Source organism: Lycorma delicatula, chromosome 6 (genome assembly GCF_047948215.1).
Source record: "Lycorma delicatula isolate Av1 chromosome 6, ASM4794821v1, whole genome shotgun sequence".
Lineage (NCBI taxonomy): Eukaryota > Metazoa > Arthropoda > Insecta > Hemiptera > Fulgoridae > Lycorma > Lycorma delicatula.
In genome coordinates, this window is record NC_134460.1 from 155,808,995 (window position 1) to 155,823,010 (window position 14,016).

General features: G+C 30.1%; 1 protein-coding gene across 1 annotated transcript in view; it reads left to right on the top strand.

Moving 5' to 3' along the window:
* The first annotated feature begins 13,865 nt into the window (after nt 1–13,865).
* The window catches only part of LOC142326967 (uncharacterized), a 50,582-nt gene continuing 50,431 nt past the window's right edge, over nt 13,866–14,016 (top strand). Inside the window, exon 1 of the mRNA XM_075369698.1 lies at nt 13,866–13,995. The gene's annotated coding sequence lies outside the window, so the exon portion shown is untranslated. The remainder of the gene's footprint in view (nt 13,996–14,016) is intronic.

The window sequence follows — 14,016 nt, forward strand, 5'->3', positions numbered from 1 at the left end:
GAATCGTCTTGGCAGGCAAAGGTCTAAAACATTAGCAAATCTTATACAGCACTTTTTATATGTCTCACCACTAAGGCTATTCATTTAGTTTCTGGTCTGAATTCACAGTCGTTCATTTACAGCAACACCATTTATTGCAAAAGCGTTTTACACCGTGTAACCTTTGTGTTGGAGACTTAGTATTAGTTTCCAATGAAAACATGGAATTGTCACACGGTCAATCCGGGCCCTGATAATCTTGTAAAAGTTTTTGATTTGCAAACAGCTAACGGTCCATTAAGAAGACTTATTCATAAATTATACCTGTTACCAAGCACACATGATTAATTCAAATAATATATTTATTTTTTTTTGATCAATTTAAATATTTCATACTGTACTTTCTTTAATTTCATTTTATTGTATTTTTATAAAATGTATGTGAACACACTTATACATATTGCTTTTAATTACATATTTGTATTAATATAATTATGATTATGTAAAAAGCAAATTATTCAATTGTATTATTATTTTAATAATATATAAATGTTGTTGTCCATATATGCAATTAAACTTTTTGTTATTCGTTCAAATAATTCATTATAAATTGTAGCTTTTATGTAATTTATTTTTAATTGTAAAAAAAAATCATATGATTCATGTTATCATTTATAATAATTTAATTCATATATCTTATGATTTTTAGCGAGCAGTATATATAGACTTAGGTTTCATTCATGAGGATTTTTAAAATTTAAAGATCTTCAGCTTCTTTTGCATGTACTCGGCTCCTGATGATTCAGCGGCTCCATACGCAGTATGTAAGCAAGTTCCTCACTTCATTCAGTCATATTCCAGTCTTCAAAGAGACTATTCTAAGTCTCTAAAGATTCTTGAAGTCTTATTTCACTCATTACACTTATTAATAAAATAAACTTACAAAGATTTACAAGTTATTAACGTTATACACATAAATGATATTTACAATTACAATATAATAACTGTAATCACAAGAAGTCAAGAATTAATTTATTACAAGAATCAGCACCACTTTTCGACAAAGCGGTACAAATATTTAGTAGAATAAAAAGCTTTTGTTAGAGTACCTCATATCTCACTTATATAAAAGGAATAAATGACCCTCACATTAAAGAGGAAACACCAAATTTAAATTTAAAACTGTTTGAAGGAAGAAAGCAAATGCACGTAGAACGAAAAAATATTGGGAAGAAAGGAAAAAGAAACTGAAGAATAAATTAACTGCAAACTTATGCATGGATCTACATGACTAAAATGAATTTAAAAAACTTTTCATTGCAATTAAGGAATGAAGGTTACAAAAATGGTTCTTTTATTGTAAAAAGTTGATGAAATGTGGAGCTTCAAAAGTTGATCATGCTTCTAAAATTTACAAAAATTTAAGCTAAGAAAATTATTCTTGACTTTATTTATCTCAAAATAAATATATTTGTTATACTAATGAAGAATTGTAATATATTATGATGATGTGTAGGCACAATGAAAAAAATACTGAAAATGATACTGTTTTCATTGTTATACGAGTTACACAGTTATTTGTAAAATAGAGAAGAGAGTAACAATATTAAGTATTAAAATAAGATAAGTTCATATATCAGAAGTTGTATTATTTAGTACTTGAACTGTTGAATAAGAAAGGATTTATATTCTAGGTTTTAGGAGAACGTCAGGTTTACCAGACAGATACCTCAGACTTGTTATTGTAAGTATAGTATTTTAATTTTATCTTCCTTTTTTATTAGGTTTTCATAAATTCCAGAATAATATTTGTTTTTTAATACATTTATAACACTCGCTTGACTTGTTTCCCGCGTAGATTTTAAAAAACGCTTCAAAAATGTCGGCAGTTTAAGATTGTTTTCTATATCCCGCCGCAACGAGAAAACGCGTTAAATACATCACGTGACGTGTTTGTTTATTGTTAGCGTCGCGTCCTTTCTAACGGTACCGTTAACGGGTAGTATTCAATTTAACGATGTAGATTAATGTATTACTCCAATAATCTTACTTGAATGCTTACTAATATAAATAATTTGATAGGTCTACCGATTGATTTTTGCAAAATACCAAAATAAATAATAAAAAATAAATAAAATGAATAATGAAATACTATTTTTCGCCGTGGTCCATTACTACAAGTAAGTAATGACATATAATTTCTTTATTGTTTTTAATATGAATGTGAGTTTTTGAACCCCGTTACTTATTTACGGTTGTTAATTCATTCTAATTGTGTTATCTAGATAATATAAAACTATATTTTAAGATTTTATGTTTGTAGTTAATTTTGACCTATCTTTTACCTAAAACTTTTATACTGTTTATATATTATTTTTTGGCTCGTGAACAAAATTACTTTTTATTATTATTCATGCTTGTTGTTCTAACTTCCATGGTAATAATTATTTTTAGTATTAGTAAGGCCATACTACTTATTGCTGAATAAGAAGTATCAGATTTACCCAGCCTAGCTATCTATTTACTTCCCCACACAAATGATTTAAATGTAAACCTCAAACATTTTTGTATATACACTCAAATTTGTAATAATGCTATTGTGAAATGCATAGTGCATTTATTCATTGAAAATTATCACAAAAAATGACAAAACTACTAAGTTATTAATAACTGAGTTTCAGATTAATGTAATTCTTCTTCCAAGTCATGTGTAGCTAATTATTGGCTCTTCCTGGAGTAAATAGGAATGAAATAGTAATTAGCTGCATAGGCATTTTGGAAGAAAGTTTCATTAATCTGAAATTGGTAGTCAAACTTTAAACCTAATATGGATTCAATTAAAAGTAAACGTAAAACAAATGTATTTAGAGAATTAAAACTAGAATTCAGATTTTTAAAGAAAGACAAAATCAGTTTTTTCCAAGGGAAGTAATTTTGTTAAATCGTTTTAAAACAAATTTTTAATTTTTCCCTTTTACAAAACAATTCATAATTTATTTTTATTTGTGATTATAAGCTCACTCGAACACTTCTCCAAAATTCTACTTATCTTTTGATCTCAATGTGTGTAATAAGTAATAAACAAAAATAAAATAACAAGATATGTTTATAAATGTTTGAAATGTAGTCTAGCTTATCACAAACAAAACTGAATCAATCTGTTATGACACACTTGGCTATTGATTCTGCACGTTACTTTATTTCTAAGTCACATCTTTTTTGCACTGACAACAGGATTCACATGTTTATACATTGAACTACTCTAATCAAATGACTGTAATTACCAAATTTATCAGGAACGTCAACATAAAATTTCTTACAAAGATTCACTTTATAATTTCATCCAGATTAAGATGCAAAATTAAAATAACTTGATAACAAAATCTATCAAACAAAATCTATCATTTTCTCAAGAATTCTTAAGACTTAGACAACTTAACTACAACTTTTTTTAAAACTATAACAAAAGTAACTTCGTCAAAACAAAAAATACAGTACGTTTAAGAATTCATTCAGAGTTGTACCTTACTGTGACATGACAATATTTCATCTGTAAAAGCGTCTTCACGAAAAGAATTTCATTTAAAAACATTTCATAATAATGAATAAAATTGAAAAGTATTATTCTTTTAAATAATGATTGCCTTTACATAGTCATTTTTAATATAGTTTAAAACAGTTATTTTGAAGACACTTAATTAAGTGAAGCCAATTAAGAAACAGAATCACCTATGATCTCGCCAACTTATGTTCCATTTACTTCTGCTGTATTATATAATTCTATGATAGTTTATGATAAAAATATCATGAAGTGTCATTTATAAATATTATATTCACTCAAAAAAGTGAAATTAACACAATCAAAAACAGTAGTTTTGCCTGAAGTCTTATACTGTTCGAAAAGCTTACGGAATTTCTTAAAAAAATAATAAAAGTTGTAAATATACAAATATGTAAATAGAGCACATAACTAACACTTTTTGGGAGTAAAATAAGATAAGAAATCCAAAAAGAAAATCAACAGAAAGTTTAGAAATTGAATTACAATGTTACAAATTAATGTTGAACATTTTATACCTAATTAAAAAATTTAGTTTAAAATATTCGTTCTCAAAGTGGGTGATAATGCCCCCTTGTGAGCGCTGGAGGCATTCAGAAAATTGGGGGTGTTCAGGCGGTCTACAAAGCTGATGGTTGATTAAAAAATACTCAAAAAATTACGGTGTTAATTAGTCAAGGTTAGCGAGCGTAGGTTAAGTTTGGTTAAATTATATTTATAAAATAAATAAATATAAATAACCATTTATTAAAATTAATAAAGAGACTGTTCATTTTCCTCCGAAATCCGATTGACTACTTTGTTTTTAAATAAACCTGTAGCTGCGGTGGCGTTAATATGTAAGTACCAAATTGTGTATACCACATGAACATAACCAAAAGAAAAAAACAGTTGTAGAAGGAATTCTAGAGAAAGTCCTATAAAAAGCAGAACATTATTCTTGCTACTTCCAAAACGACTACAGCAGCTGTACATCAGTGCTATACTAGTGCTCCTTAGGGTGACAGTGGGTGCTAACAAGTCACTATACCCCAGGACTTCCCGATGATGGTATCAGGGACCCTTGAGGTGTGTGAAGGGCATGTGAAATGCATGCCTGGATCCATTAGGTTAGGGCCGGGAAGGGTAGCCCTCTAGCAGAGGAGGTTGCTGGCTTCCAGGATAGGTGGTCGGCCTCCTATCGAGGATGCTTGGGGGACCCCGACGGGAGAAACCTCATGTTGAGGTGCTACAGAGTGGTAAGTGAGAACCGAACGCACACACACGTACATATGGAATATTTTCATTTGGTTTTTTGGGTTCCTAAGGTGTCAAAATAAAACTAGAGTAGTTTGATTTGTGCATTACATAACTTAACAGAAACATAATAATTAGTATTCACCACCATCATAAATCAGCTGTCATTGACATCGATCAGTCACGATCACCATTATTCATTGAACACCGATCAGGTCATAAATCACCGTTCATTGTGCAGTTGATCCCTGTTCAGTGAGCACCGATTAAATCACAGATCACGTTCAATGGGTACCGATTGGGTCAGATCAGTCATTGTTCAGCGATCATCAATCATCATCATCATTAACAATAAAACTAATATCAGAATGCATTACAAAACTTGTTAATTCTACAATATGGTAGTATATGATCACTAGTGTAGTCTACACAAATTCATGGTCTAACTGTCCATCAGTAGGTTTAAGGGAAGGATTGTTGTAAAATTACATTTAATATTTGATGATAAAATTTGATTTGTGACCTCGAAAAGCAGCAACAACACACGTATTATTCAGGTGTACAGTTAAGCAGAAGTATCTAATTACAAAGGAAAACTGGACGTATGAGTACAATATTAATTGTAAGTGGAATTGCAGGTTTGTTTCTATTGTTATATTAACATAATTATAAAAGTTCACGTAATTTCCAAAAATATTCTAATATGACATTATTTATACCCCCATGCTGGTGGTTCAAAGTTACTTGTACTAATTATAAATTGAAGGGGCATGCAAGTGATCATCAATAAAACCATTATCAAAGTGGCACACATGATGTAAAAGAATTTTTTAAAATTCAGCTCTAATGATGGTTTGATCTCATAGAATTAAACTCCTCTTCCACACTCATATCTTTTGATTCCAGTTATTTGCTGCCTATTGTAACAGTTAATTCTTTGATGAAAATTTATGCTTTGAGTAGATTTACAACATTATAAAATAAAACATAGTATACCGCTTATTAAGTAAGTAGTCCAGCATTTTTAGAACTTATATTACAATTGTTCATCGAAAAAGATCATTACTTTGATATTTGAAGTTCTATTGAAAACGGCTAGAACGTGTATTCTTCAGGTTTATGGTTAAGCGTAAATATCAAATTAGAAACATCATAAGATGTAAGATATTGATTGGAAGTAGATTTGCAGGTTTGTTTCTATGGCTACAGATCTCAGAGTTCCTGTTGACTGACTCTTTTGTTCTCTTCAGAGCACAAGATTCACTAGTCAATATATGAACTTTCCTTACATATTGTGTAGTTTTTTGAAGGCAGATAATATTTTCAAAAAACAGTTTTAACAGTGCAATCCTCTGATTTTTAACACTGTTGAAGCTCAACAGTTGAACTGATTTATATATGTGCCCACGTTGTTATCCTTACGTTTCTGAGTGCATAGACTATACATTTATATGTTTATGTTTCAAAAAACTTGAATTAAATTATACGATGTACAAAATTGTCACCTGCATGCTCTTTCAATTATCTTGTATGAAAGAACAATGGTTTTTTTAATATTTTAAACACTGCAAATAATTGAGAGTAAGTTTATGCACGCATAGATTTACATTATAAAATAAAATATGTATACTGCTTAGTAAGAAGTCAGGCGGTTTTGCAACTTATACTACAAATGTTTGTTGAAAAAAATGATTAATATCATTACTTGTGAAGTTTTATTGATTGAAAGCTGCTTGCCGTGTGTTCAGGTCTTCGATTAAGTCTAAGTATCAAATTAGAAAGCGTCGTTGGAAGTAAAATATTAAGAAACAATTTGCAGGTTTGTTTCTACTGCTACAGAACTTTGAAATCCTGTTGACCTCCTTTCTAGACCTCAATATGTGAACTTCCCTTACATAATTTAAGTTTTTTTTTTTTGAAGGTAGATTGTATTTTGGGAAAACAAAGTTTTAACAGTGCAATACTATGATTTTTGTTGAAGGTGGTAGGCTACAGACTTGTGGGCAAGAAGGGATTTGAATCTCCCTCTACTAAATGGTATTTTTATTTTTTTTTTAATAAAGTCCATTTTGAGAAAGAATATTGCTGAATCTCAATTTTTACAAAACTGCCCAAAAAGGAGTGTAATGTACTTCGGGTATATGTATGTTCCACTGTAGCAGCTCAACGGCTTAAGTCATTAAGTGATTTAGATGTACTAGACCCTGAGTTATACTTACGTTACTAGGAATGTCAGAATATATATACAAAATTATCATCCACACACTAAATTACCCTTATATTAAAGAGCAATATTTTTTTTTTTTTGGCAGTTGTGATTTTTAATATTTTAGAATACTGAAAATAATTAGGCAAGTTTATCCTTTGAATAGATTTACAACATGAAATTAGTATACTGCTTCGTAAGAAGTCAAGCAGTTTTATAACCAATGTATCCTTTCAAATTTACCTTGCTTATGCTTCAAAGTAATTTATAGTGGGTTAAGGGTAGGTGGTATACAAAGTTTGGTAATTTATTTTGACTTTCATTTTTTCCCTAATTCAAGTAAATTTTCAGGTAAGCCCTAAATTACAGCTTTGGGATCACAGTTAGTGATTTTTGTCCATGGAAAGATTATTTTGCATTATCTCAGAATAATTAACAATTTCCTAATTTTTAGCGCTGATAAGGGTATTTTATGTTCATTTTTTGGCTTCATTGCTAAAATTATTGCAGTTTCAAGTAAGCAATGTGTATGAATGCCTATAAATAGTTAAGTTGATCAATAGTTTTTTTTGTTTACAAAAAAATGGCCTCGAAAATACAAATTTATAGTTTAAAAACCTGCAGGCCATCCAGGAAGAGGTTAAAAAAGAAAGAATTAATGTGGAACCAAGTATTCAGATTTAAGTCAGGTGTCTTTAGCCCATTGTTTTTAATATAACTGTACTTGCATATGAAAATATTTTACCTGTAAACCAAAAGCTTGGCCATAGGTAGGAGTACCAAATCAACAATTATAATTTATTAGAAGAAAAAAATTTAACTTCTTGCCCACCCCCAGTTTTCTTCAATTATCTCTCTCTTACACACATACACAACATAATATTGACACCAACCATATATATTAGTATAACATTTAAAGTGTACTACTCTTTCATGTAGACTAAATCATGACTGAATACAGTGCTTCCATTTCATCAATTGTAAAGTAGAACATCCACTAAAAATTAAATTTAAATTAAGATTATAGGTACTTCTTACACACCCAGCTGACAGTTAAGAACATAGGTGTAAAAAAAGAAAGGTTTTTGAACCAATGTACAATATGGCCTTGGAACAGTAACATTTTCTGTAAAAAATCTGTTTAGTAACATCACCCTATGTTACCACTTCATTTGTAAAATATTAGAAGACCTTATAAACAAAGAGATCTAATGAAAATACAGATATTTACTGGAAAAAAAGGGAAAGGCTTTTCCTACTTGCACCACACATTACATTACAATAGTTTAGTTTACTAACTTCATTTACAATACAATTTTCAGTACAGTAGCATTTTGCAAAATTATCAGATGAAAGTATCAAATAAGTTGATGCCCAGCAATGCAATCCATAGTCTAATTTTGAATGAACTAGACCAAAGTACATTTGACAAACATCTACTGAAAAAACTTTTTTTAATGCATGTAAAAATCTCTTCAAAACTGTACACGTATATGTAAATTCCTTGATAATATACAATCTACCTTCAACTTTACGTATTTAATAGAATTCATCCAAGATATGTTTGAAAGGTGGCATTGTAGTTTAATATGAGCACAATCAACACTAGGGTATATAAATGGAGCTAATAACCTGGAGGCAGATAATAAGGATAAAATTAGATGATTTGATTTTTAAAGCAGTCCATATCAGCCTGCTACCTATTGATATTCTTAGACAAATGTACTAGAGCAACCTCTACCATAGTAGCTTCCTCTTGCCATAAAATTTATGCGAAATAGGTCGTTAATAAAAATTATAAATAGAATAGGTCCTTAATAACCAGGCCCTGGGGATTAAACAATTCACCTGAAGGTTATTGCTCACTCAGTCGCCCATAATTATGCACTTATTTCTGCCTTCCAGATAATACGCAAACCATTTTAAAGCTAGACCTCTAATTTCAGTATGTACATTTTAAATTAAAGGGAATTTGCTGATTAACTATATCAAATATTTATGAAACATTTGATATTTAATTAAGAAAGGTGCATTGCAAATTCAGTATTCACCCTCCTGAAAACCAAATTGACACGAGTCAAAAATTTATTTTTGGATAAAAAACTAACCAACTTTTTTTTAATTGCTTTTTCTAGCAATTTAAAAACCGAAAGAAAATAAATAAGAACAAAACGAAAGTAATGAAATGTAGTAGAAATAATGAAGATGGACCACTGAATGTGAAAATAGGAAGAGAAAAGATTACAGAGGTAAAGAATTTTATTATTTTGGAAGTAGAATTACTAAAGAAGAATGAAGCAGGAGTGATGTAAAATGCCGAATAGCACAGGTGAAACTAGCTTTCAGCCAGAAATATAATTTGTTTATATCAAAAATTAATATAAATGTCAGGAAACGATTTTTGAGTATCTGTTTGGAGCGTTGCTTTATATGGAAGTGAAGCTTGGACAATCGGAGTATCTGAGAAGAAAAGATTAGAAGCTTTTGAAATGTGGTGCTGTAGGAGAATGTTAAAAATCAGACGGGTGGATAAAGTGACCAATGAAGAGGTGTTGCTACAAATCGATGAAGAAAGAAGCATTTCAAAAATATAGTTTAAAGAAGAGACAGACTTATAGGCCACATATTAAGGCATCCTAGAATAGTCGCTTTAATATTAGAGGGTCAGGTAGAAGGAAAAAATTGTGCAGGCATATACGTTTGGAATATATAAAACAAATTTTTAAGGATGTATGGGGTATACCGAAATGAAACGACTAACACTAGATAATGAATCTTAGAGAGCTGCGTCAAACCAGTCAAATGACTGAAAAAAAAAATTGACATATCAGATCAGCAACACATGTAATGGTTTATAATTCTCCACTGTCTTTTGGCAGGTAATTCCCTCATTTTTAGAATATTGTTTTTTAACTGCCATAATCCACACATTATTTTTTCTTAGGCCAATCCACAGCAGTGCAATCTATAATTGAATTTTGAATGAACTAAAAACAAAGTAGATCTGGCAAAGAACATCTAGTGGAAAAAACTTCCTTATATGATAAAATTGTTTTAATTCATATAAATAAATATTTCTTCAAACTCTGTATATGCAAATCCCATAAATTTGTCATTACCATCAAGGCAAGTATTTAATAAAATTCATCTGTTATATGACTTAACATTTGCACTGTGTACAAGCAGTGACATTAAAGTATATTCATGAAACAAGCAGTTTCATTAAAATATATTAATGAAACTAATAAGCTGGAAGCAGATGATAAAGTAAAAATTATATATTTGATTTTTAAAGCATTTAAGCTAATTATTGACAAAACTATAAGCCTAAATTATCCAAATCACTCTGCATTACAGTTTGCAACCTATTAAGATAGGTTAAGTGAGTAGTATCATCTGAAAAAGATGTAGCTTTACTATAAAATTTAGGCAAAAGGTAGGACATTAATAGAAATTATAGAGTAGATCCAAGAACCATATTCATTAAAAATATGAGCAATTTTACTGTATCAGAAACAACATTTATGTATATTTTATATTTAATAGTAGGCATAGAAGTACACTGGTTTTTTAATTCAGTGATTCTTTGCAGGTAATTCCCTCATATTTTTAAAATGTTGTTTTTTAGCTGCCATAATCCATACATCTGTCTTGTTCTTAAACTTAATGATTCAGTCTTAATTTTGTGGTTGTGAGAATGTTTATGCCATATCTTAATCTATCCATCTCTCTCTGAGAAATGGTAGTGCACAGCCTGCTTTTATCCATGGCTTAAAATAAATAAACAGGATTATTTTAAAATAACAGATTTTGATTGATTAATATACCTTAATATAATATGTAAAAAGTTATTAAACTGAAAATTAACATCGTCATTACAAGAATTTCCCTCCAGTCATGTTCATATAAATATGATCTTAATTTACCTTAATCCTAACCTTTAAAATCCTTTATGAATTACTTTGAGCTCCATCCTTAGAAATAACTATAGCAAAAGCCCTATGATCCTTAAAATGTGCCAGAATGACAGCACTAGAAACATTGTGTTTATATAAAATTGATTTATAGAAAACGTGATCAATACAGGATGGCCTATCATCATCAGTATCTTTATTATCAATATTAACTAAGGAGTTGTACTCATTCATACCAAATATTTTTAGATAATGCTTACAAATATTGTATTCTTTCATTAATATTTATGTTAATATCTCCTATTAAAAAAAAAGTTATATTTTGGGATCATAGGAAGGTCTTCAAGGCCTTTCAAATTGTTTGCTTATTCCAGCTACAGACATCCAAGAACATAAAATGCTGTTTTAACCAATTTTTCTCCTTTCAGAATGTATCCCAGCCAGTTAGCTTTCTTATTTTTTTCTGATTAAGCTTCTGTTCTAAAATCTTATTATCACTTCGTTTTTTTTAGTACGATTATAGTTTTCAGTAATTGTTAATTTAATATTTTAGTAAGTGTTAGGAGATGAAAAGTTGGATGAAGTGGGTGAGAAAGTCAGAGTTGGCTGATGTAAGATGCAAAACAGGCTTAATGAATGTGAAGATGGAAGGAAAATGTTGGTTAAATATTTAATTTAAGAAAATTTTAATATCTGGAAAACCATGAAAGATATAATTTACCAACAAACATAATAAACATTGCTAAAGAGAAATATAAATCTCAAGTCATTCACCCAGGAAAGTTGACCAAGAGGTTAAGAGTAAATAAAGGTGTCAGATTGCACTGAGTACTATCATTTTAAATATTTCTGATGGTAATTGATAATTTGTTGAGGTAGGGAATTGAAGATAAAAAAAGTGGTAGGATTCATTCAAGAAAATTTAGGATCCCGACTGCTCATGAGATATGTACACTGCCTCCTCATAATTTTGTTAATGTGACACAGACAAAATAAATCAATTTAGAATAGGATTCCAGCTAATACAGCTACCATATCATTAATTGAAGATAAATCAAAATCATTGTGTGTAAATTTTGCACCAGGAGATTCTGTCATAGTTATCTGATTGAAAATAATACATCACAGTAAATTATTACTCCATTGTTTTTATTAATTGCAAATAATTGTCATCAGTTATCAAGATTTCAAGTTATTTAATGTTTGTGAATGATGTACACATTTTTGAACTGAATGACTATGTTATGCTTTGAGATCATGCAGATAGTGTATTTAATTGGTGAATTTAAGTGATCTAGATATGAATAAGCGAAAATGTAATAATTATATTTTTTTTTTGAAGAAGAGAATTATTCTCTTCTTCAATCAGTAAAAGGAATCCCCCTTACCGTAGTTGTACAACTATGGTAACATTGATCTAACTCATGTTGATAATGCAAGAGATTTTGAAATTTATTTCATTATTCATTTACAGATGTCTAGGCTTCAACAGAAGAATGGGGTCATTTTTTATAAGGGAATATACATTAGTATATTTTTATAACAACCCCTCTGTATACATGTGATTGTATATAGCTCTGAGATTTAGAATCAATGTCATGATCAAGGCACTGCCATACAATGTGTCCAACATTGACTCCAATGTTTATCATTGTACACTCTGCTCACCATGTGTTTAACATTGGAAACAATGCAGTCTCTTTCTCAAATGCAATGAAAATTATACAACTGGCTTCTTACCTTTTTCTTCGTCGTATAAGAAATATGATGAAGACATGAGACCATGGAGAAAACTGAATAATGAGTTAAGTAGAGTAAAACTAAAAGCAAAGAAGAAATGGCTTTTTGAGACCGCTCATATGTAGAAAATTCAGAAAAACCAGATTGGTATGAACTAATGTGATAAAATGTAAAAACAGTAACATGAGATAAGTATAGGAATGGTACATGCACTAAAGAAATTGTCAGTAAAAATTATTGTGTTATAGGAAGAGTGAAAGATATTTGAAAGGTGGAATAAGTGTATAAAGGAACAACACTGCTCAAAAGGAAACCAAATTATCTTATAAAGGCTGGAATAAAATGAAAACCTGAAGTAGGACCAGCAAAACTAAAATTGGAAGTTTTATCAGCATCAACAGAACTGCTTATGTCTTAAATAGGATCAGGAGATAACAAAATTATGTAATGGGATGTAGTCAGATTTTCTTAAAACAATCATTATTCAATTTCCCAAGCAGCATGCTGTTAGGTTTTAATCTTCTCTTCAGATTGGTATGTTGTTTATAACTCTATTTTCTGATTTGTTGACAAATTCTAGCCCGGTATTGCGAAATCGACAAAACTGTTGGCTCTCGAACAACGTTGTGTCTGCGACCTTGACCAAAAATTTGAAGAGGTTTCAACTAACCATACATCTCAGGGGTGGTCGACCTGCTACTGTACAAGACTACAACTTCACTTACTTTAATACATATCATCCTACGAAGTAATATCTTATGGTGATTCCGGAGGCTAAACAGAAAAAGAAAGAAAGATGAATAATGACTCAGCTGTCAACTTAACCAGCGATATTTCAATTATTAAGATGAGTGTTGACCGTTACACTGATATTCCGTTCAGTTTATTTTTGTTTGTGAAAATTCTACCATGCAAAGTTATGTACGACAATCACATTTATACATTTAACGAGTTGCACATCATCCTCTTGATTGTCGCCAATTCAATACCAATAACAAAATTAAACAACTGGGCCATTGTCAGAATTTATTCTACCTTTAACACTCTCAATCCTAAGCCCGTGGATATCGTGGGCTATCGACATTTTCGTAGTGACCGGAGCTAATGAAATCCACGGGCATTCATATTTAATTCTTTTATAAATTTCATACAGAGTGCATTCGTTGTTAAGCTTTAACGGTGGTTCTTTAGTTCATTTGGAATGATTCTTTTGCTTTATTCCGCACTATACGGAATATTTTTGAAAATATCGATTATACACAACTAATGGTATGTTTTCGTGCTTGAGGTTAGAGATGATGCTGTTTGAATTGGGGGTAGACAGAAGTTACTGATGTTTTTTGTGTGTAATATTTGTTTTCGTAAGTAAAAATAATAATTAT